Source organism: Phocoena phocoena, chromosome 7, assembly GCF_963924675.1.
Source record: "Phocoena phocoena chromosome 7, mPhoPho1.1, whole genome shotgun sequence".
In the NCBI taxonomy this organism is placed as follows: domain Eukaryota; kingdom Metazoa; phylum Chordata; class Mammalia; order Artiodactyla; family Phocoenidae; genus Phocoena; species Phocoena phocoena.
Genome location: NC_089225.1, coordinates 72,137,056 through 72,159,025, shown reverse-complemented (window position 1 = coordinate 72,159,025; position 21,970 = coordinate 72,137,056). Strand labels below are relative to the sequence as shown.

The window sequence follows — 21,970 nt, the reverse complement described above, 5'->3', positions numbered from 1 at the left end:
ACAGGTTAAAAAAAAGTTTTTTTCTAACAGTGGAAATGAAAAATGTATTATCTAGACTAATTGGAAAGATTTTTGAGTCAAAAATAACTGGCTGCCATGACAACACTGAAGGTTTTGGATTACTACAAACTATCTCTTCTGATGTGTGAGCAAAATTTCTTAGGATCCCAGGCAAAACCTTCTTTTAAGAGACAGAAATGGACCCAGCAGATGTTGCACATCTGGTTTCTGGAAGAGCCAGGGTGAGGAAGCTCTCCTATCTGTTCTGACAGTAGGCTTTCACACTTACTATATTAATATTACACACACCCTTCAATCTAATTCCTAAGTCACCAAAGGTCAGAATATTCCACAGTTTTTAAAGAGAAGCTTTACTTGGGAAAGAGTAACTTTCTACAGGTTTAGTTGCAAGACTTTTCCAGGACTGAGAATTCCCTTTTGATCCACCCCAACATGGAACAGCACAGGCTTTGAATCACTGACCCAAGCTCGAATCCAAGGGAATTCATCTATGGAATTCAAGTTTCTGATCTAAAAATTCAGGGATGACAACATCCACTCCACTTTCTCTTTTTTTTTTTTTTTGCGGTATGCGGGCCTCTCACTGTTGTGGCCTCTCCCGTTGCGGAGCAACAGGCTCCGGACGCGCAGGCTCAGAGGCCATGGCTCACCTCACGGACCCAGCCGCTCCGCGGCATGTGGGATCTTCCCAGACCGGGGCACGAACCCGTGTCCCCTGCATCGGCAGGCGGACTCTCAACCACTGCGCCACCAGGGAAGCCCCACTTTCTCTTTCGAGAAAGCAAAGCCTGACTCCCGAGAGGCTCTCACCAGATGTTAGTTCCCTCCCTTCGCAATGCCCATTTCTCCTGATCCTGAAGAGCTCCCCTACTCTTCCCTGCTGTCTTCTGGCAGGTGTGTCCATGCAAATAACCTCAAGCACTGCCTCATTTGAAATAGACACCCCATGGAGTTCAGTACCCGGACGAGGAACGCAGCCAACATCACTGTCCCCACTGTCACTTCCTGGAGGAAGCTGTGCAGAGTCATGGCAGGAACAACTGCTGAAGGGCAGGGAGACTTCAGAGAATGACACCCACCCCCAAGACTGGGTCTGAAAGCCACCCCCAGCCCTCCCTCTCCACCCCCTCCCCAAGCATGGTACCCTCACCAGCCAAAATCCTAGAAGGTCAATAATGTAGGGCAAGCCATCCTGGCTTTAGGGGGAACCTATGGTTATGCTGTCCTATACTGGATGTTACGAGAACTCATGAGCTAACGTCTGAAAAGGCTATGAGTTCCTGTGGGACAAAGTAGCCAAAAACTCTAAACCACTGTTATAGCCAGAAACACAAACTCAGCTGCACTGGGATGTGCTAATTATAACCCACAGTCCTCTCAATTTGTTCCCTCATGCGGATTAAAAAATATTCCAATAATAAAAACGTGTTTAGTTTGGCAAACCTGACACCCTGGAACCCCTAGGTGAACATAAAACAGCTCACATGTAACTGGCACACCTGACAGCTCTGACTGGTTCCTGGCCAGTGTGCGGATCCCAAATACGACCAGTGGTCATTAAATAGAATACAGTCACCTGGGGAAAATCAAGTTTCCTTCCAAATGAATTGGCTTGTTAATCAGAGGGTCCCAGTCTAGTCCCACATGCTAATACGCTCACCCGAGTCCTCCTGTCCTTGCCCCCTCCCCCTGCTTACATCGCTTGTACAGTGTTTCTTTCTGCTCTCTACATACTTGATCAGACCATCCAAGCACTCAAGATGTTCCCTTATAATTCAAAGTATGGTGAATTGTACCTAGGAGCCACCCAAGTAGGCTTTCTTGTAGCCATCAGTTTGGGGGTCCCTATAAATCAATTTTTGAAGACATCTGGCTGAACAAAGACTCTCACATAAAATAGCCTGGGGTACACCAGAGCAAAACTACCTTCTTTACTACCTTTTTAAAAAGGCACCTTTCAGTCATTCAGGCTCTTTTCAGTGACAATGGAGGGAAATGTGTTGAATTTAGTGCACTCTTTGGGGTAAGGAAGCAAGTTATCTCTCTGGGAAATGTCAGCTGTTGCATTCTGCAACAGACCAGAGGTTGGAATGACCACCACAGTGGCTCCACAAGTTCCATGTTGCAGACTCAGTTCTGCAGCTAGCACACAGTGTGATCCTAGGCACACTGCCAACTCTGAGCCTCAGTTTCCCCACAAAGGGGTCGAATACATCATCTCCTAAGATCCTGTCCCAGCTTCCATCATTACTGATTCAACCAAAAAAAGCTCAACTCTGGAAAGACTGACTTCCTTCATTTTGGGGTACGCAAGCATCCTGGGTCTGGTTACAAAGAATGTTAAAAACCAAAAATGCCAGTCCACAAGAAACTTTCCCAGTGACATCTAAGGAAAGCAGCTCTCTTTATTCTGACCTCACCAGCAAAAAAATGTATTAAGGGTCTAACCATACACAGCACAGAAGGAAATGCACAAAATCAACAGCATCACCATGAGCAAAGGCATCAAGGGACACATGAATGTGTTCTCTCTCTGTTTACAACTACATGGTTAGCTGCAAAATGGCACTGGCTTTTTTAACAAATGCATCTAGTTAAGAAAGCAAAAAGGGATCTCAAATTACACATTTAAAAACCTATATAAAATCAACTATACTCCAATAAAAATTTTAAAAAAGAAACCTATACAGTAAAAGAAAAATGTGCATCACTCAGCAGTACATCTTCAGTAATGCCTCTGTGCTTGTGGTTAAGAAAAAGTATTTTTGGAATAATAAAAATTCAGAAGCTTCCTCAAGCAGTTATCCACTAAAATAAAGTCTAATACACTATGTAATCAAAGAGAGAGATGTTTATATATTTACGTTAGGGCTTCATGAATGTTTATTAGTTCAGAATCGATCAAACAAAAATAGCTAAGATGTTACCAAAATGACACTGATAATGTAAATTGAGAAGGCATAACAACTTTGTCACTGAAAAAGAATTTTTAGAAAAAATAGCTAAATTGCAGTGGGTTACTTCACCTAAGTTGATTAAAATCAGCAATCAGATTCGAATTTGGAAATATTTTCTCGGTTAATTTTTTTCTAGTTTTTCTCATTTGGAATTTAAAGCCCCATAATTTTTCCATATCTCTAAACACATTCTAAAGTATTTACGAAGAACTAAAAAAATACACAATTCAGCAAAGCAACTTACAAGACATGCCATAACTAAATAACCCTTTTTAAGTCACAAATTAAAATGTTTAACAAAATCTATGTTTACTAAATTTAAATTGATAAATGTTAACTAAATTTTAATAATAGTTCTGTTAATTTCCAAAAGTTCTGTAGGATGCAGCAATTATTTCATATATTTACATAAGGATACATATATACAAATGCCCCCAACATATAAACACATATTTTTTCCCTTGAATAGAGCACGCACTTAACCTGTAAAGCTATACAAAAATCAATTGTTAACCAGATTGACCAAGTATAGAACCATACAGTAAATTTTCCCAACGGAAGTTTTGGTAAGAAATAAACATTTAATAGTGCACTACCCTGTATATGACTGATTAAGAAAAGTTCATTTCCTTCTACAAGTAATTTATGAAAAAAAGATTTTCAAAATACCACATTGTTATATTGTAAAGCATCAAATCAAAAGGCCTAAAAACTTAAAATTTACACTCTACCCTTAATCACGTCTCTCAATAGGTAGGTAGGTAGATAGATATAAAAACTACAGAGCGTTCTCTTTAAATGACATAATTATAATTATAAGGTTTAGAAATTAAAACTACATACCAACTTTTCTTCTCCATTGTTTTTTCCACTGATTTAACTAGCACTTTAGCATTTAGTACATATGAAAGGGAGAGACAAACATTCATTGTGACCGGGAGAACACACCATGTTCAACAAATATTTTACAAACAGATAAGGAGGGAAAAGTAGGTCAATATCCTGTGGCTAGGCAGAAGCAGCATCAGCTTCCATCCAGAACTGAATTATATGATTAACCAGGCACAGCCTACTGCTCTGACCTATGCACCTAGGATGCATAGGCACTGGGAGAAGAAAGAATTAGAGACACATCAACTGCTCCCCAGTCATTAGCAAGCTAGTTGGGGAAAAAAATTCTTAAGAGCAATATAACTGATAAAACAAGTGCTCACCTAGGGCAGATGATTCACCACAAAAAGAAGAAGATAGAGCCTACCATCTATGTTTAGAGGTGAACTATTATCATGGTCTAGGAGGATTAGAGAAGGATGGCTGAAGAGGTGAAACTTGACCTTGAGGGTCCTTTTTGAGGATGAGTAGGATGTGATTAAGCGGTAAAGAACTTGAAAGCAAGAGGTACAAGACATATTCAGAAGATGGTGTCTAGACAGAATGGCAGCAGAAGACAGCTGGTGTCGTGCCCTGCTGGGCCATGAAGCTGGAAGGAAAGGTAAGCTGAGGCAAGTCTGAGAGTGCGGGCTGAGGGGGTGGAAATGGGTGGGAGAGGAGAGGGAAGCATCACACAGCCTGCCTCATCTGTCTACACTGCTGTCATTACTGACATCAGTGCATCCAGAAGGCAACACGTGTGATCCACAGTCACTGGTGATGGTCTGATGGAAAATAAAGTTGAGGACAGCCATTATAGATGATTGGGAGTCATCAAAAATTTTTGAGCTGGCACAGGGACAACAAAAATTTTAAGGAGATTTATTTGATCAGGCAATAGTCTGAATTAGTTGGGAGAGTGACTAGAAGCAGGGAGTAGGATTGCTCTGTGCAGTTGTTCAGTTTGTGCACTGCATAAAAATGGGCCAGCCAAGAGGGAATATGGGGACTGACATCAAGTCAGGCTCCTGAGGGACTGTGTTTGCCCTAAAGGACACCTTTTTCTACTTGCATAAATGCACTGTACAAGCTAGCAGTAGAGAATTCAGTTGGGGCACGGATCTAGAAGTTCAGGAATAAGAACGAGGGTAGAACTAATAGAAATGAAATGAGGATAAGTGCAAGAGAACTAACAGACAAATTTATCATAAAAGGTGGGAAACTAATTTGATGGAGGGCACAAGAGAGAGAGGAGGATTTAAGACTCATGTAGAGGCTCTCTCATCCAAATGCCTAATGATAGTTTGGCTGGTTGTTTTTTTTTAAAGGTCAGTTAACGTTGGAAGTCATAAGTAAACGATACATACCTAAACCTATTATTTTAAATAAATCCTATAAAAATATATATTTTCCAATCTTTTTCTGTAGTGCTGAGGCCTTTTGAGTGTATGTCCACTGACTGTAGTACCCAGTGGTCTCTTGTAAAACATCCTCATGGCCTCATCCTCCAAGTCTAATTTCTTTAAAGAAGAGTGAGGCTGTAAAGACACCTGGGACGCAGTGTGGGGTGGACTGCACTACTCCTAACAAATGCTCGATAATCCCTCTGTGGGAAGACCATCTATCCCTGAATTGCTGAATTCAGGCGTATGGCCATAAAGGTTTCACATCCGCCCTTCCCTCTGCCACAGGGATCAACAATGTTCCAGAGGGCACAGCTCCATCAGACTATGCGCTGGAGTGAGGGCCAGGGTAACATGGGGCAGACCCCCACCTGACCTACAATGGCCACCCAGTGTGAGTGTGCATTACCGTTTGAGTCACTAAGATTCCCAGGTTTTACATAACCACAAATTAATCTACCTATCCTGAATGACTAACAACATTAATGGGAATACTTTTATTTTATGATCCTCCAAATCCTTTAGTTATTTCAGTTACTCCTAAATCAGCTGTAATCATTTTTACAAACTTATTAGGTGGTTTACAAACATTCACATGAATTTTCATAGAAACAATTTTTTTTGCACGTATATTTTAAATCATTATATTAAATATAATAATAAGTACAATTGGCATAAACAGGCTTGGGAATAAACACAGTTGAGTCCACATAAGCATAGACTGGTAGGAACAAAAACTCAAGAGCACACTACAGGGTAGCCCTCTGACTTTGGGCATTTACTGTGTCATGGGCATCAGTTGATATATTTGACAAAGGAAAAGAACACCCACTAATCCAGCAAATCTGGAGGCCCCTCAGAGCTCACAGAGTTTTCTAAAGCCATGAGCCTCTAGACAATTATAAGAATGAATAGTACTATCGTATTACCAGGTTAAAAATCTGGTTGGTTTTTCAAAACCATATCCAACTACCACATTTATTCTGTCCCAAATGTATAGTCAGAAGTGCCTAAGTCATTTAAGAAAGCACAAAAATAACACTTCAAACCCACAACCAGACACAGAGTCAAGAGTACAAGGTCACATCTCATTCCAATAACCTGCCTCTTAAAGATAGAAAGAATAAACACATAAGTTACTATTAAAAACTAAATTTGAGTTTCATACTTTAAAATTATATACTTCTTTTATAACTGCTGACAGAGATAAACGTTCCTCTCCAGGTTGCCCAGCAAAATCTGGGTGCTATTTTAGGTGGCCAAACAGTAAATCTATCTGTAATTTATACACTTTTAGAAATCTGATAGTCAGCCTTTTCAATAAAAATATGAACTTTTACGTAGAAATCATACTGATATATTTCAATAGACTATTGAGAGAAACACCATGTAAACACATGCACACCAGAAACCCCAGTGCAACCAACCACAGTTTAAATAACATATACCCACAATTTAACCCCAACTCCCTCATCAACACCATGCGTGTAAAGCCTCCCTCCTCAGCATCAAATAGGATAATCATAACTTCTATACAGTTTTAATTCCAAAAAAAAAAAAGCCACATCTGAAGGAAAAAAAGGCAGTAATAACCATACCTACCCAAATAATTCTGCCCCCAGGCACTACTGGGATAGCTACCCACTCAGTCTTATTTTAACCAAGATACGCTCTTGGGAAAAAAAGGCATCCAAGACCAAACTCAAGGGGATAAAACAACAACAACAATATTAATTTGTAAAATATGAGATAAACTCAAATATCAATTTTGACTGAACCCTGACCTAAATCAATGTTCCCACTGTTCTGTTTTGTTTTTCTTTTAAACTGTGATATAAGCAGCCACGAGGACAAGATTACAAAATGGTTTAGTCTTATCATCAAATAAAATTTACTACAGGGTTAACCTGACACAACTTTTTATACCTGAGAGAATTAATACTTTGCTACCTGAAACTGAGTTATAGTTGAGAAGGAGTTGAAGACAAATAAATCAACTTGATTCTAGCAGGAGAGGAAAGCCAAGGCCCAAACCTACAGAACCTGGACACCAAGGGACGAGGGGGAGATGAGACCAGAGCATGGGTCACCAAAGCCAAGAGACAAGAGTACGATGAGAAGCAGCAGAGGGTCAACAGTGTGTGTGTGTGTGTGTTTGGGGGGAGGAACGGAGGAAGGAGAAAGGATAAGTGTGTCATCAGGCCTAGAATCCATCTGTTAGGAGCTGAACTGTGTCACCCCCTCCCCAAATTCATATGTTGAAGTCCTAACCCCCAGTACCTCAGAATGGGGCTGTACTTGGAGACGGGGCCTTTAAAGAGGTGATTAAGTTAAAATGAGGCCATAAGGGTGAGCCCTAATTCAACATGACTGGTGTCCTTATAAAAAGAGAAGACAGGGACACAGCCAACACAGACTGAGGGATGTGCATACAAGGCCCGGTGAGAAGGTGGCCATCTGCAAGCCAAGGAGAGAGGCCTCAAAGAAACCAAACCTGCTGACACCTTGATCTTGGACTTCCAGCATCCAGAATGGTGAGAAAATGTATTTCTGTTGCTTACGATACCCAGTCGTGGCATTTTGTCATGGCAGCCCACGCAGACTAATACACCGTCCTATAAGCCCTGGTAAGACTGGCTACTTCTCTCTTCCTCCACCGCTAAGCTTTCGACACAGCCTACCTTTTGACAGTTGCCACCCTTCCTAGGCACCCACAGCTCACTCGGCATGTGCCACTGAAACATCTTCAAGTAGAATGTCACCACCTGTTTGCTGCCCGCGCACTCCTTCCTTAAAACTCTCTCCTACTGTAAAGCAATTATACTCCAATAAAGATGTTAAAAAAAAAAAAAAAGTAGGCAGAAGACCTAAACAGACACTTCACCAAAGAAGATATATAGATAGCAAATAAGAAAAAAAACAAAACAAAAAAAACTCTCTCCTGCCCTGGCTTCCCTCTGGCCACATCTCCCTGGCTCTTCACTTCCCACCCCACCACTCCTTATTCTCCTTAGTGGCTTCTCCTTCCTCCGCCTGTCACAAAATAATGTCTCCCAGACTTCTATCACCCACCTTCCCTGCTTCTCCCTCCGCCCTCTAAGTGATCCTCACAACATCCACAGCTTCGACCACACCAAGATGCTGGTAGTCCCTCCATCCAGACCTCAGGCCCTGGCTTGTCCCTGAGCCCCAGCGTCTGCTGAACCTCCCTCTCTGCCTGGAGGCCCCACATCCCAAATGGAACCCACCCCCTTCAGCCTGTCTGTGACGACCATACCCAACATCACACAGACCAGAAACTTGGGAGTCATCCCAGACCACCACTTCCCCTGCCCCCTCCAATCCAGTCACTACACTACATCCACCCCACTGCTTAAAGAGGGGTACATCACAACAGTCACCACAATCATTGACCCAATCAGCTCATTCTCAACAGCTACTGTCAGAAAATAACCCAAAATAGAGAAAAGGTTATATGCACAAAAATGTTCATCACAGTATTATTATTTACAGCAGCAAAGTGGTGGAAGCAACCCAAATGCCCAATAAAAGAGGTGTTTCATGAAATTACGGTACTCAGTGGAATAACACAACTATAAAATGTATCTCGAAACTCGCAGCAGCACAGAAAATACATGAACTCTATGATTACAATCATTCCAAAATATACACATAGAAAACTTGGAAAGGAATGCTCAGAAATGACCATAGTTGATATTTTAAGAGTTAGTTAACTCAAGAAGAGTCTTTTTTAGTTCCACTTTCCAAACTTCCTGTAATGTTTCTTCTTAAGATGATTTTTTAGTACAAAATATCCAAAAGTGAGTGTTAGTAATCTTGGACTTTCTGAGTTGCCTGGTTTCAGGATAAATGGGAATCTTACTACAGGATTCCCTTCAGCTGCCATGCTACCTTCATGTTACGTCTGTTGCAACATCCAAAACTAACTCCCACAAAATAACATTCCCCCCTAAATCCTATTATACTTGTAGCCCTCAGTGTGAGATCCTAAAAATTAATTCTTTCAAGAAGTCCAACTGGACACATAAACAGCTGCAAAACTGCAGAAGTGGACTCCCAGCATCTGCCATGGTCATTAACTGTTCTCGTAAGAAAAGATCACCACACGTGAGCTGCTGCCAAGAGGGCAAGTGCAAAGCTGGAAGCAGAATCACAGAAGGTGAAGCCCCCGCTGCACCCAGGGTCTGACAGGCTCGCTGACTGCCAGGTAAGGAAGGGGCACTTTCCCATCCAAGGAGAGAACTTGTCAACTCTTCCATCCCAGAGTCCACAAGATACGAAACAGGTCACCCCGAAGGATGTATAATGGCACATGTTTCCTGCAGCAGTTTACCTATACTTTTCTGTTTCTTTTTTCAATTGCAACAAACAGCAAGTATTAAGGTTGGGCTGACAGTTTTACCATTATTTCTCAACACCTGCGGCACGCACGTGTCAGCTAAACCCAAGAGATTTCTCTTCCACCATGTATTGGGTATATGAAGTGAAACAGACAAGATGCAAGATCACGTCTGTACCTAGTGGGCTTGTGATAATACAGACCTTTTACAACTGCTGCCTTACTCAATAGTGGTATACGTGTTGCTTCTAATTTAAAGTGCTCCGCTGATGAATCCTTTTGAATAGTGAATACCAAATCCTAGTTATACCCATCCTATAAATCCAGATTTTACCCCACCTAAACTAGACTTCCTTACAGCAGAGAAAGAATGCGCCTAAATATTTAGGTTCAAATTAGGCATTTGTGGTTGGAGATGAAGAACACTACAAACTATGGAATAAGGTATAGGAAGGTATCCCTTAATTTAAATCCCCTCTACTAGATTTTACATTCAACTGTGAAATCTCACTGAAATTAGCAATATTTCTCAAGTAAATAGCTATTCTGTTGAGTAGCAACATGCTGTCATACTTTCTTTGAAATCCATGTCAGTATAATTTTGAGATACTTACAGGTAAGCCACTGCTTAAAAATAACTTCCTGTAGATAAAACAAACTTAGCAGGAAAGCCCATTTCTCCACTCACAATTATTCAAGAAGAGGCACATGAAAGGAAAACTGGAAAGCTCACTGAACTTTTTAAAAGGTAACTGAAATCAATGGGCTTTTAAGGAAATGTGTCAAATTTGGCAAAGTTCTCTTTCTAAAAAATGTATTTTGGTAATTTTCCAGAATTCGGTTCTTTCAGTTTGGAAAACTTTAAAAATTCGGAGACATAACTAAATGGTAGCCACACAGATGACCCTCAGCAAAATAAGAGAAAAAATTCAACTTCAGCATCCCCTTAATCTCTCCTTCCTTTCAGTCTCCCAAGTCCCCCAAGATTCTTGGTGCTTTTAGGAAATCACAGACTCCCCCAGACTTTAGTGAGTTAGTAAGTTAATTCACTAATTCCAGGTATGAGTTAACAAAAGGCAACTTAATGTAGATTTCTGAGGGTGAAAAGTTACATTTATTTTTATGATTAAAAATAAGAAATAAAACTTAGCCTTTACTTGGAATTGTAGCAATGTGTGCATCATTTCCATGTGACAAGCAAGTAAAGGAGAAAGATGGGGTATTGAAAGGAGTGGTTTTCAAGGGGAGGGGAGTAAAAGCAGACCAAAGAGAGTAACAGATGGCCAGAGGCACTCTCAGGGAGCAGAGCAAGAGACAACAAAGGGAAAATAATGACAGAAAAAGTAACATTCAAAGAACGAAGAGTTTCACAAGGATCCACATCCCCCTCTTCTAACTTCCAGGGATGCTTCTGCTGAAGACTTTTAAATACTGTTGTGTTCCTGCAACTCTAAGCATAAGTGGGAAACTACTCCACCTGCGAACACAATCAGAGCAGGCGGACCCCAGGCGTGCCACCCTCTTCGGCTCCACTTTAGTGAACCGCTGAAGCAACTGCAGCCTGAGCTTCTTCATAAGATTTTTTGGTATTGTTTTTAGTTCAGAGGTAACATAACCAGATTACAGAAAATGCTGAAAATAAAGAGGGTTGTAAAAGTAAGTCATCCCTATCTACTACACTAACACAATCACTGTTAACATTTTGGTTTCTTTGCCATCTTTCTTCCTATATATTTTTCAGAGGAGAAACTAGAGCCCCATATCAACTCACAGATTATATGCACTGCTTGGAATCAAACAGATCTGAATATCTGGTGGGGGAAGAGGAGGAAGAACTCCAGGCATCCATTTTCAGAAAAGACTGAGTAGCAACTCACATTTATACTGCGCGCTTGCTCTGTGCCTGACACTGCTTATTCTATGGACACACGTGTGTTTACTCATTTAATCCTTATTACAATCCAAGGAAGAAGGCTCTACTATTACCCAAATACTGCAGGTGAGAAAACGGAGGCAGAGACAGATTAAGCTATGTGGCCAAGGACACGGGCTGCTAAACAGAGTCAGATTTCAAACCCAGTACTTTCCCCAGAGCGCAGCCCATCACCATTGCACCACACTGCTTCCCACTGAGCGAGGACTCACTGCCACGTAAGAGAACCAGGCTCTGATGCGCTTGCCCCAGGTGCAAAGCCTCGATGACCGATGCGCGATGCGCGGTGATTCTAGGTGGAATGAAGTGTGCCTAACTCAGACCAGACCCCTCCTCCCACCCCACCCTTTTCACATCAGAGCCCTCAGTGTGTCTCTAGAGAAGGTGCCAGAGGGAAAGGGGAGAGAGAGGGCTGAGACACTGAAAGGGCCAAAGGTGGCCCCCCCTGCTCAAGAGCCCTCCCGGGAGGAGAGAAAGGGCTTCTCCAGACCTCAGAGCAAGACCCAGTCCAATAGTACAGAACCCAGGACGTTGGTGTGCCCAGCAGCCACCAGTACTCAGGGCAATGGCAGCTCTCAAGGGGTAGAGGGAGGGTTGGGGGATGGGCAGTAGCCCCACTCAAGCCCCTTCACAGAGGCAGCGCACTCTTTACTTGGGCAGTTTCATTTGAGGAGGAAGGGGAACATACTGGTCAAAAATAAACATTTTCATGTCATCATACTTAAACATTACTAAATACCACTATTATGATGATTTACTAAGAAGTACCACTTTTTAAGTCCTTAATTACTAAAATTTCCATCAATCTATCATTAAGATTCTGGGCCCGTTCTTCACTGCCTGGAAAGCTCTACCATCCTTCTCTTCCTGCAGCAGTACCAACTCACCCTTCAGGCAGCTGCATGAATGCCTGTTTCCTCAGACAGGCTCTCCCTCTACCCCCAATCCAAAGTCTCCCCTCCCCATCTTTCTTATTCTCACAGCATCCTGTCCTTTCCCTTCATAGCAAATATCACGATTCATAAATATGGCATAAATGTCTATGTTCACTTCTGCAATGTCTCTCTCCCCTCACATTCCATGAAGACAGAAACACAATTGCTCTGCTCACCATTAAAGACTCAGCGCCTAGTACAGTGCCTGGCACACACTAGGCACACCAACATTTGATGAATGAATACATGAATGCATTAAAGAAACAAAAAACACCTCCACCTCCCCTTACTTCTAAAAGTATCATATATAATTTTTAAATTACGGTGAGTTATGACATTTCCGTTACAGGTTTGTTATTTTACGCTCTACTAGAAACGCCACGCGACTCCAGGCTCCTATAGCAAACACAGGTTGAAATGTGATCAATCAAGAACCCATCGGGGCTTCCCTGGCAGCGCAGTGGTTGCGAGTCCGCCTGCCAATGCAGGCGACACAGGTTCGTGCCCCAGTCCGGGAAGATCCCACATGCCGCGGAGCGGCTGGGCCCGTGAGCCATGGCCGCTGAGCCTGCGCGTCCGGAGCCTGTGCTCCGCGACGGGAGAGGCCACAACAGTGAGAGGCCCGCATACCACAAAAAAAAAAAAAAAAAAAATAGAACCCATCAGTAAACAAATACAAAATCAATCCCCATTCCTGTATACCAGCAACACCAATCAGAAATGTGTTAAACAATTCCGCTCACAATGACCATAAAAACCATAAAGCACCATGGCACAAGTCTAACAGAAGACGTGAAAGAGTTTTTACACATAAAATTATAAAATTTCATTGAAGGACATAAAAGACCTAAATCAATAGAGAAGTATATCAGGTTGCAGACCGGAAGCCATGAGACCATAAAGATCTCAATTCTCTCTAAATTTTTATATAAACTGAATGCAATTCCAATAACACAAAATTTTTGAAAAATAAACAAGTCACATGCTTGGAGAATATATGTGCAAGTTAACTTGTGTGGAGGGAGCGAGAAGAATGCGATGTGCGTTTGACTCATCAACTGACACAAATATGGAAAACGGCATTTTGTGTGAATTCCAGTAATTTAACTATTATGGGTATACAATGTTACTTCCAATGTTTTGACTCTTTCAAATATTTTCTCCATTTTAAGTTGTGAAACAGTAAATGCTACAAGTTCAGGAAAGCTGGGTTGTGAGAGATGCGTAGGGGTAATAGGTAGAGATGGGCTTCCAGGGCGAAGGAAAGATCCAGGAAAAAAATAAGGTAAAAAAGCAGAAGACATGTTTCAGAGAGAACCAAGTATGGCTCACAGAGAACACATATTCCCATAGAAAGCCAGACAGTGATGGATCTACAAACGGTACAATGAAGTGACTACAGCAGTATTATCTACACAATGATCCTGCCAAAAAGTGGGACACCGGTCACATAAGTTGGGACATGTGCATACCCTATCTCCCTCTTGGAGATCCACAGTGCACAGTCACAAATAAAAGTCCGCCTTCTGTAAAGAAGAAACTTATTTTTTTAAGTTTATTTAAAGAAACTTGTTTAAAATGTTGTTTAACCAACACCTACTTGCCCAAGGAATGCTTTTTTACAGTAACGTTTACAAACTTTTCATGGAACAACCCACTTTGGGAAATGCTGTATGCTAGTAAACCAGCCTTTTAAAGGTCTGAACCAGAATAGAGGTTTAAAGATTTGAAAATAAAAGGCAACAATCAACCAAACACTGTAACTGATTAGATGGATGTAAGAGTCACAGAAAATAGAGAAGTCGGTGATGCTTCTGAAATCCAAAGCCAAGATGATGATAAGAATGCTATTAGCACAGTTACATCAAAGACGGTCAACTATTAGGAAATGGGCACTAAGCGTGGATTTTGATGGGTTTGGAGAGACAGTGAGATATTCCCCTAGAAAGAAAACTGAGCAAGAAGTTAAAAGCCTTGGAGTCCAGTGCCAGATCTGACCCTGGTTAACCTTTTGAGCCTGAGCAGTTCTCAGATACAAGTAAATAGTTATGGTGGTGGCCTAAAGGCCCTTTCAACTTCATCACTCTACCATTCCAAAAATTAAACATTCGAAGTCAAAATACCAATACAGTCAAGTTCTACCTTTAAAGGAGGTGTGAAATGTTTAAATATAGGATACAAATAAACAATTCAAGAATCTGAATATATGAGTTTAAATATATATGGATGAGAGGTTTTTAAGAGATTATGCAATTATAGGTGTTGAAGAGAGAGCCCCAAAACCTACTAAAGTTATAAAGTCTAACTCCAGCCCCCTCCTCCAATGTCACAGAATACTTAGTACTCTGCTTCTGCAGAAAGCAGATTCCTGAGTCTGACCCAATGGGGCAGTTCATATATTTTTATGAATACCTCTCAACAGCCTGAAGAGTTCAAGCAAGTGAGAACTCTTTGCGAGACAGCTCACCACATCAGGGGTAAATCAAAACTGTAGTCAACTTATTACAACTGTAAGCAGACTGCATGAGGAATGCAAAAAAAAAAACGAGCCATGCAAATTGGCCTAGGCCCAATGTTTATAGAAATTAAACTTTTCCTAAAAGCATTTAGGCAGGGACTCTAAAATGAATAAAATAGTGATGATCCCTTTGAAGCCCTTTCAAAGGAAAGAACGAGCAGCTAGGACCTGGGCCTATTTGCAACCTGAACGTTGCAAATAGCGCTTCAGAGTCTAATAATATAGAATTTAAAAGGAAGCAGCACTGAGGGAGGAGAGAGAAGGTGCACAGTGGCAAAAGTAAGTGGGGCCAGCAGGAGGTTTTCAATCAAGGTTTTTGGTTTGTTTTTAATTTGGGGGTTGAAGTGTGCAGAAAATGCTTTCACGAACCCAGTGAAAATGAGCAGGCAAATAATATGCACACACACAATAATGAAACCAGTAACGAATAACCTGGTCCGTCCCATTGGCCTTTCAATGCAATTTTCTACAGTCTCTTCAAGGCTGCTGAATTCTTTTTTTTTTTTTTACGAGTTTAAAAACTTGTACAACTTTGAATTGTATTTTCATTTCAACACAGCAAAATGAAGCCATCTGTGTAACTTCAAAGCATCTTGAGTCCACGCAGGATTGATCAGAAAGTCCCTGGAAAGTAGAGACCTGGTCTCCTCCTGCCTCTCCAAGCTATCTAGGAAAGCCAGGCACCTGGTATTTTTAGAAGCTCAGCCTTGTTGTTTATCTGATAAGCAAAGGAAGGATGTCAATTTTCACTTATCTCCAGACCTCAATTTCAAAAACTGCCTATCTTGGACGAGTATAAATTCTATACCAATTCTTTTCTTCCTTGCCTTGTCCAAAGTCTTATCCCCTAAGTTCCAGCTCTGCAATGGTGCTCCCACCAATTCGTCCACATGCATCAGACCCTGAGCTCTGACTGGATGACCAGCAGCATACTGTCCTTGAAAAGACTGGAGACCAGAGATCAGACAAACCCCCTGAAAATCCCCAGAAGGCCAGCAGATTGATTCCCACAGAGAAGGCAGTGACCAGGAGAGGGTGAGAAAGACAACCAGGCAGGGCTGGCTCCTTGGTCTCCCACCGGCAGGTTGAATCTTGTTTCACCACGTCCCCCTCACTTGGGGGAGGAGAATAATGCAGGGTTGCCAAGCACAAGACCCAGAAAAAAAAAAGAGCAACTCAGAAGCATTTGAACCAGATCCTCAGCCCTGGTCCAACCAAGGACACACGCAGGAACCCTGACTCCAGGGGACAAAGGAAGAGAGAGACTGTCAGGGTGGGCTCACTCTCTAACTCTGTAAAACTCACTCCTTAAAGTGGCCCAGAGCTTCCAAGAACACTGTCCCACGAGGCAGCACGTTGTTCTGTAAAGCACACAGTCTTGGGCTTGATCTCTACTAGCCCTGGGCACGTTACCCAACTCTCCCAACTACAGACATCTCCTACTGAAGGAGAGCAATGAGGCTTAAATGAAACAGGCTGTGGAGAGAACCCAGGACACAGCATGACACAGCGCAGCACCCACTACTTAATGACAGCAGCATGAATGTCATGTAACAAAATATAATTCTTTGGGGACTTGGCATTTCTTGTCCACTATGCAAATATGCCTGAAGTCTATGAACAGCCTTAGTGGGGTTGAATCAACAGCCATGCTGAACCAGGATGAGGAAGGTTGGGACGCGGGCAGGTGGGGAGGGAAGAAAGCAGGAGGACACCAAGGATTTGCTGTACACCAGGGCTGACCATGTAATTCAACACCTTCTCCCATGGAGTGGTACTTTATACACCCTCAGGGTCCAAAAACGGATCCTCTCCTCGGGCAACGAATTCACCAGAAAGAGGCTTCCTAACATCCCAACCAATCCAGCCTTCAGAGGCAGGTGTTCAGAGACCTGACCCCTTTAGCACCATCAGAGGTTGGGGGAAATAAAACCAAGGACAAAGAAGGAACAGGCATTGTTTGGGTTCCTCCCACTCTCATGCTTTTGTCTCAGTAGCATGTGTTGGCGTGGCCTTGGTCACCACGGCTGTCACAGTCATCTCACCAGCATCCACTCTCTGGGCACACTGCACTGCTCTGCTACATCCTTTGATACACAATGGATTTCCTTTGCTGCTTTTTAATGCAGAGCCTTGCATCAACTGTGTGCTTAATACAATACAAATTGATGAAGACACTGGCAACTGAAAAGAAACCTACGACAGGTTACAAGAGCATCCTTCATCCTTCTCAGCTGGTAAGTTGGAAAGTGCTCCGTTAGAACTCAGTAGACCACGTGTGTGCATCCCCTCTAAATATCCAATGGATGAGAATCTAATGGCCTCAGGAGACAGAAGTTACTGCACCTATACTACAGTCTCTGAAGACCCCAAATGATGTCTTGGCTTGAAATAATTAAAAAGTAACAGTAGAACTTTCAGTCTTCATAGTCTTATCTTAGGAACAAAAAAAACCAATATTGACTTTTCCATTTGCCCGGGAGCATGCTGAGAAATCCATAAATAATCGATGATGACGCCAAGTGTTCGAATCCACTCTGCTCCTGCACTCGGCGGTCACCCCTGGGTCAAGGTCAGGAGACTCCTGCCTGGCACCATACTCCATTCCACCCCAAGGACGGATACCACTTCCATTCCACTTTCACGTGGATGCCTAAGCTTGTTCACTTCCCCTGTGGGGAAAAGATGAGCACAGAAATCCTGTGGAATGTGTGTTCCCACAGAGCTCAGAAATGTGATGATCTCAGAGGATATTGTAAAGAAAGACCCTTGACACTTCCCTAAGGAAGAATGTCTTCTGTAAAAGGCGACTGCCAGGACAAAAAGCATGTGCTGAGAAAATCTACGGCCTGCTGCTGTGTATGACTCCAATTCTGATGTCCCACTTCCTCTTTATAATCACATTCCTTCCCTCCTTATTCCTCTTCTAAAAAGACACTCTGACATTGGGTCTCAGTAAAGAAGCAAAGGGCTGTGTTCTAATAAAGGCTGGGAGATAAAAAGGGCTAAAATAGATTTCAATAAATATCAAATGACTATAAGTCTACTCCATTCCACCACTTTTAAATGTCCCCTCACCCCCCAAAAAAACTTATTTTTAAACATTGGCAGCCTAACTTTTTAAAGTTTCATTCACTTAAAGTTTATTCACACAGGCCATCAAACAGCAAAGCTTTTGAACAATAATACAGTTTGAAAAGTTGCGATGTCACTAATCTAGCCTTCCAAACCTATCTCACAGTGGTTTTTGAAAAAATCAATTATGATAATATATGCAAAAGTGATTTGCAATCTGCAAAGGGCTGATCACATAATCAAACTGCTGTCATTCCTAGTATTAAAAGATATCATACCATACAGTGTGGACCTTGGAATCAGAGATTGGAATTCAAATCTCACCTCTACCCCTTACTAGTTACCTACACAACTAGGCAAGTTACCAAACTCCCTGGGCCTCAGTTTCAACTGTAAAATGGAGATAATACCCACTTTACCAAGTTGTTGTGAGGGTTAATAAAATAATGTGTGTAAAATCCTTTTCACACAGTAAATACTAAATGACAGTTTTAACTACCGTTAGGCTGTTTAATTAAAATCCAAAGGTCCAGCTATTGAAAATAGCAGAAGGGAGGGGGACGAGAGAAGAATCTCACGCAAAAGGAGGACAAATGTTAAAAACCTTTAACATCCTACATTCTGAGGATTCCCCTCTTGGCCCACTCCTACACCCCACTCCTTCCCCACTGTTGTCGGAAGCTCCTCGTTGCTTTGCATAACCGTGAAGCAACCAGGAAGAGTCAGTCTTTAACTCCAGGCTTGACAAAGTGATGATTCATCCCATCCCGTGAAGAGGGTGCAGCTTGCAGCCAGCCTCATCACACATGGGGAATCCATCGGACGGCCTGCAGCCAGAGACCAACTATTTAAGAGGCTTCCCCATCGTGTCTTTGGTAGCAGTAATCTTACGCTTTGCATTTTGTTAATGTATATTCCAATGACTACTTGGGAGGAATCCAATTGTGCTATATTTTACAAAACAATTCACAACATAAACGAAAAGTCCAAAATGGCAAGACAACGATAACGAAGGAAGTCTCCCTCTGTTCGCTGCCCATGACACAATGTTTTGCCAGGCAGTGTGTTAGTTATAATGACAAACAGCTTGACGGTTGGACAACATCCCACCTCAACTGCACATCATGATGGCTCTGGAGGACAAATCCCACTGTTTTCCAGCCTGGCCTGAAAATCTGACCACATCCTCCAAGAAAAAGACAAACCCTCACGGTAGCTGGTAGAGCTCTTTTCCATTACCACTTAGTGGGGAGGAAACATTTTTTTTCCCCAGGAGTAAGCTCTTCATTCCCCTTCTAAGATTAAGAGACTTTCAAACTTGGTTGTCTTAAAATGAATAGCCAATGCGGTGGTTCACCGGTGGGCCCTCAGACTTGTCGAAGAAGCAGCTCTAGGTCATTTCCCAGCCCTGCCTCAGCCAGACTACTATAGCTAAATGTCTCCTCAACTATCACCACAGTAATTCTAACCTTCAGCCCAGCTTTGGGATCCTTCCACCAGTGTCCCATAGGCACAAACCATGAATGCCTGGAAATGTCAGCCTCCTCCCAAAACGGTTTTGCTTGGAATACTCCATTCAAAAAACACTCATCATTCAATCCACCCTGGCTCCCTCCCGAGGTCAACCAATCCTCCTGGGCTTCTTGATTCCAATCTAGGAAAGGGTCACTTAACATATGCCCAACACATTACATTCAATTCTACCTCCCCCTAAAAATAATTCCCATTCACCATAGTGGCAACTGTTCCCTTTCCTAGTCCAAATGACCCACATTAGGGGAGTGAAAGCACAGAAGTCACAACTCCTCAACTGAAAACCCAAAGGGTGGTGTGTATGATGTGTTTTCTGGGAAAGACTGTAAAGGGTTTTTCAATTCAGTGTTACCTAATCTGATTCATTTATTTAGCAATGTCTAATTTTCTAGTGGTTTCCCCCCCCCAAACATTCCTGGAAAATTGTTTTACTATATTACAACGGAGAAAATTATTCTATGTCAAAATCAATGCTATAAAATCTGCTTCCTACCCATTCAAGCCAATATCTACTAGCTACAAACACGGATCCACAGGCACATACATACACACAAATACCCTGATTCACAGCCCCAAAAAAAGTCTTCTTCCATTGTAATTAAGAAGATTTGATTTCAGCAAACTAACACTGAGAGCGCCTAGAAGTCAGGGAAGTACACAACTTGTTGAAGCAATAAACGCTCGGCCGCAGCCTGAACAAAGCATTACAAATAAGCTCCAGAAACCCACACAGCAAGCCCTTGGACAAAATGCTGTGTGTTTGTAATCAACTCTCCAGTGCACTCACATCACCCACTCCCCAACCCTCTGCCCCGGCCCAGCAAGAACCCTCCAGGACTCCCATTCCTAATCTGGTTTCCATTCCAGCCCCGCCCCCTCCCCTTCCCTCTCTAGGACCGTGAATCAATCCCATCCCGGGCAGGAAACGAGACCCAAGGCAGCCCCCTCCGCGGCGGCGGAACAAAGGAGCATAGCTCAGCTGCACGCGCAGGATGCCCCGTCGGGTCCTGGGCCCCTTCTCCCCCGTCGCCGGGGCACGCCGCACCTGAACCCCACTCCCCAGGACGCCCCATTGTTCTCCCTCCGTTTTCCTTCCCGGAGGAGGCCACCCCGTGTCCTTCCATAGAACCAGGGGGCCAGGAAACAGCTGTGGGCCAGACAGATGGAGGGGTGTGGGTGAACACCAGGAAGACCTGAATTCCACTTTGCCCACAGGTACGAAGGGGATGGGGCAAAGTAAGAATAACTTAGTTTAGCGCCCTCTACTCTCCCACCCGCCCCCGAAGCAACTGCGGAGTCGCGACCACCCTCCCCGACCTCCAGCGTGCGCGTTTCTCGCCGCAGCGCCGCCTGGCCCCGAGGAGAGACCGCAGACGCCGCTGACCCGTGTCCCGCGAGCTGCGGCGGGGCCACAGGGACCCCGGGCACAAAGGACCGAGCGGGCAGGGCAGGAGAGAGAGGGAAAGCGCTCGCACTACCTCGCCGGACGCCACTCCGCCTCCTTGTCGTCCTCCCTCTCCGGCGCGCTCCGGGACGCTGGCCCTCCGCGAGGCTGCGGGGCTCCCGCGCAGTTGCTCGGCAGATGCTGCTGGCGGACGCTGCCGGCGGACGCTGCCCAGCGGCTGCCTGCCCCTCGCGCCCGCGCTCCCACACCACCGCGACGCGCGGCGCCCGGGTCTCCAGTGCGCGCCCGGCTGCGGAGTGCGAAGCCGCTGCAAAGTGCTGCGCTGCGGCTGGAGGCGCCCGGCCACTCCCCTCTACCCCGAGGGCGGAGGGGCCGGCCGAGGGGCGGGGGCGGCGACCTCGCAGCTTGGGATTCGCCCCTCTGAGCGCCGGCAGGACCGGGAGCCGCCGCCTCCCAGCCGACTCACCTCCAGGCGCCCGGTGCCGGCGGCACAGCGCCCCCCGGTGAGCGCGGGTGCAGCCTCCGCCCCCGGGGCCAGCCTGGATGGGGCAAGGAGGAGTGGAAAAGAGGAGGAAGGAGAGGCGTCCCTCCCAGCCTCACGGAAGGCACAGCCCTTCTACGTTTCTCACTCTCGGATTTATTAACATCAAACGACAAATACAATAACTGGAGAGGCAAGCCAGGGGGAGCGGGCCGGGGCGGAGGGGGTGAGGAAGGGGGCCGCGGGGAATGACAACTGGAACCCAACCCGTGGGCAGATGTCAGCAGAGAGTGGGAGTGTTCTCAATTGTTCCTTCTCCCTTAGACAAAAAAAAGTTTGGATACCCAGGAATATCGGAAAATATTAATTTGACCGAAAGGGAAAAGAGTGTACTGAGTGGCAAAGTGTGCTTTTATTTACAAGATTTTTTAATATCTATTAACTCACTTAATTTCACATGATGCTAAGTAGACACTGGC

General features: G+C 43.8%; 1 protein-coding gene across 1 annotated transcript in view; it reads right to left on the bottom strand.

The window, feature by feature from the left end:
• The window catches only part of MYO1B (myosin IB), a 184,611-nt gene extending 163,325 nt beyond the window's left edge, over window positions 1-21,286 (bottom strand). The window contains exon 1 of the mRNA XM_065880947.1: window positions 21,084-21,286. The gene's annotated coding sequence lies outside the window, so the exon portion shown is untranslated. The remainder of the gene's footprint in view (window positions 1-21,083) is intronic.
• Between the last annotated feature and the right edge of the window lie 684 nt (window positions 21,287-21,970).